The following is a 2,480-nucleotide window of genomic DNA, read 5'->3' on the forward strand; positions in this document are numbered from 1 at the left end:
GCCATGGGGATGCACCATGCACCACTGCAGCTGGGAGCGGTCATCTGACAGGGCTCCCAACTGCAGGAACTTGCTACTTGCCAGTACAGGGGAAGCCCTGGATTATAAACCTAAGCTCCTTCCACACCAGCAATACATTGTGATGGGGACTGATGCTTGGTCCCACAATCACGCTTCCTTTCATGCACATGTGCATGGCAGGAAGCACATTTGCGGGGACTGCCCATCAGATCCCATGGCACCTTATTTGCACATCTGCCAGGGGCTTAGGACTAAGATGGGCAACCAGAAAGCTTCATGGATTTGCCAAAAGTAATATACAGTGTATGTGTCTGGCATGTACTCTCCTGAGAGCAAAATTAGCCCTTGTGCAGAGGATTACCACAAGAACTATGCACCACACAAGTGCTTCACATAATTACTGTTTCAAGGGTTTAGTGTGGACTTAAGAGGGTTTTATTTTAGTTCCGCTGCGCAAAGGAGAATATCACACTCAGTGAATTCTTTTTCTTGCAAAGATTCATTAGATCCAAGTTTTGCTTCACTTTGTTTTTCTGGGTTGAAAGGTAATTTTCACTTCTTTTCATCTCATTGTAATGTAAAAGTATTCATCTGAATTTTGAGTTGTAAAGAAAACCATGAAGAATCATGGGACTTGCAATAGTTTTATGTATTTTGGCAATACTGAGAACAGACTGCTGCCAAAAAACTGTTTGAGATACAAACTAATTGGAGTCATGTGGTTTTGGACTGATGTTAAGGAAAAAAGGGACAGATACAAAAACACAAGTCAGACAGAAATTTTTCATACAAAAGGTGGTTAAAATATGGACTTTCCAAAATGGTTTATGCATGTAAGTATGGTTTGCATGTTCAGAATCAGAGAGAAGTTGGTTGTTGATGTTCTAATCTTTTATTAGGAAATGTTTATATTGCAGTAGGGCCCAAAAGGGTCCATTGTACAATGCACCGTACATAGAGAAGAGACAATCCCTGTACTAGAGAGCTTACAGCTCTACTCAAGTTATTAAGGAGTAAAATCTTTATCATCTGAGAGCAAATGGTGGTCTATATGAAAAGAAATCATGGCCTCAGTCCTGCTTCAGTCTCACAATGCTTATTTTCTAGTGTTGTCACCAGCTAGTACTAACTTGAGCAGATCCATGTGAGATCGTAAATGCAGTAAATGTCCTGAAAACTGACCTGGACTTTCACTGTAGGTCCCATCTACTCTACAGTCTTAGACATGAGAAACTTTGCCAAAGAGATTTGGTGACATAAAAATTGTTAAGCAGAAAAACTGGGATCCTCATAGCCATGCAAAAATGTCCAAGGCTTTCCAGTTTAGATGACCCTATTAAGTAATGCCCAATAAACATTTCAACTTTAAATGGTCTTTTAACCAAGTCAGGAGACAACAACATTGTAACTGGGTGCATCTACATGAGCTGTTTACTGCAAAGCTACCTAATTAGCTCCTCAGAAAAGTCTCACTATCTACACATGCAGCCCTACTTGGCTACAGTAAACTAATAAATGCTGCCACAGGTCAGTAATTGTAAACACAAGTACTATCCTGCAGTGGCATTATGGGTGCACCACAACATACATGTAGGCAATGACGGGGCTGGTTGACACACAAGGGTGCTGCAGTGCAGGGTCTACCTGCTGGTTAACCCCATACTGAAGTGTCCTTGTGCCCCAGCCAGGCTGCCAACAGGGGCTGCTCCGACCCAGCTCAATGTGCTGCAGTGCCAGACGCACGTGTAAATGCAGTACCCAGGAACAATAAACTTTGGTGCAAACTGCCCCAGAGCTTATTCAATCACATGAATAGCATGTGTAGTCACACCCACTGGGCGCATCCACACATGCAAGCACATGTGGTTGCAGCAGCTCAAATAGAAGCAGTGCAAATTTGAGCTGGGGCTTTTTGCCTCAGTGCACGTGCTCAGACATGCACTTTGTTGTGGAGCAAATTGTGCCACTGGGGCAAAATAACCCTGCCTGGCTCCTCCCAGATCTTCAGTCAAGGGGAGCTAGAGCCTGGGGCTAGCACCTGTGCTGTCCACAGCAGTATAAAAAGCCACCCTGGCAAGTAGCTCAGGGCTACTAGCTCTCAGGAGCTTCTGGGGCCCAGCCAATTGGTACCAGTGGACACTACCCCTTGTGCCAGCTGGACTGTTGAAGCATCCCTGAGGGTTCCCTGCTCCCTCCACCCACTGCAGCAGTCTCGCAGTGGGGGCTGCTGCCTGGCTGTGACCTGCTGTGCACCTGCCAGAGTGGGATGGGGACTGCAGAGCCACTAGAGGCATCTGACCCTCTGGGACAGCTTCCAGTTGCAGGGTTGGCCTTTGTGCAGCACTACTGTCATTTGTGCCCCCTGCCCGGCCATCTGGGCAGCTACCACCCAGAAGATGTTCTGGTTGTGGTGGCCTGCTTTGAACTGTCAAAGCATGTCCTCATGACCCCATTTGTCC

The sequence above is a fragment of the Gavialis gangeticus genome, unplaced genomic scaffold, assembly GCF_001723915.1.
Source record: "Gavialis gangeticus isolate Ggan-Ray unplaced genomic scaffold, GavGan_comp1, whole genome shotgun sequence".
Lineage (NCBI taxonomy): Eukaryota > Metazoa > Chordata > Crocodylia > Gavialidae > Gavialis > Gavialis gangeticus.